Below are 511 nucleotides of genomic sequence, written 5' to 3'. Positions count from 1 at the left end.
ACGACGGGGCGAAGAGGAATGAGGAGAGAAAGGAAACGGAGAGGGAACGACACTGAAGAACTGCTAAATAACACTATAATGACCCGTACTTGATAGGACGCCAGAGGTAATGATGGAAGTTGAAGAGATGCCATCCGACGCGGGAGGAGGGGGGGGGGAGTACGGGCCCAGGGGAGGGTGCTGCGACGTCGCCCATGACAGGTGCTGAGCAGAGAAGAAAGTTTCCCTTGGACTCGGGAAATGCGGCGAGCAGAGCGATGAGTCATGAAACGGCAGAGGCTTGGGTAATGAAAGAGATATTAAGTGAGTGGGAGGGAAAGAGGCAAGGGGGCGCGGCCCCCCGCGGGTCCTCCGGAGCTGACAGGAAGTAACACTTTGTGCGTGGGGCGTAGGGGGCGGCGCCAGCTCTATATTAGCCGGTAGACGCAACCTCCGCGCATTTGGCGGTGACCAGAGCAGCGAAGCGCCTCTCCTGCCCACTACCCTCGGCGGCCTCCGTGCGCACTGTGCC

The sequence above is a fragment of the Penaeus monodon genome, chromosome 28, assembly GCF_015228065.2.
Source record: "Penaeus monodon isolate SGIC_2016 chromosome 28, NSTDA_Pmon_1, whole genome shotgun sequence".
Taxonomy (NCBI): Eukaryota; Metazoa; Arthropoda; class Malacostraca; order Decapoda; family Penaeidae; genus Penaeus; species Penaeus monodon.
This window is presented reverse-complemented; position numbering follows the sequence as displayed.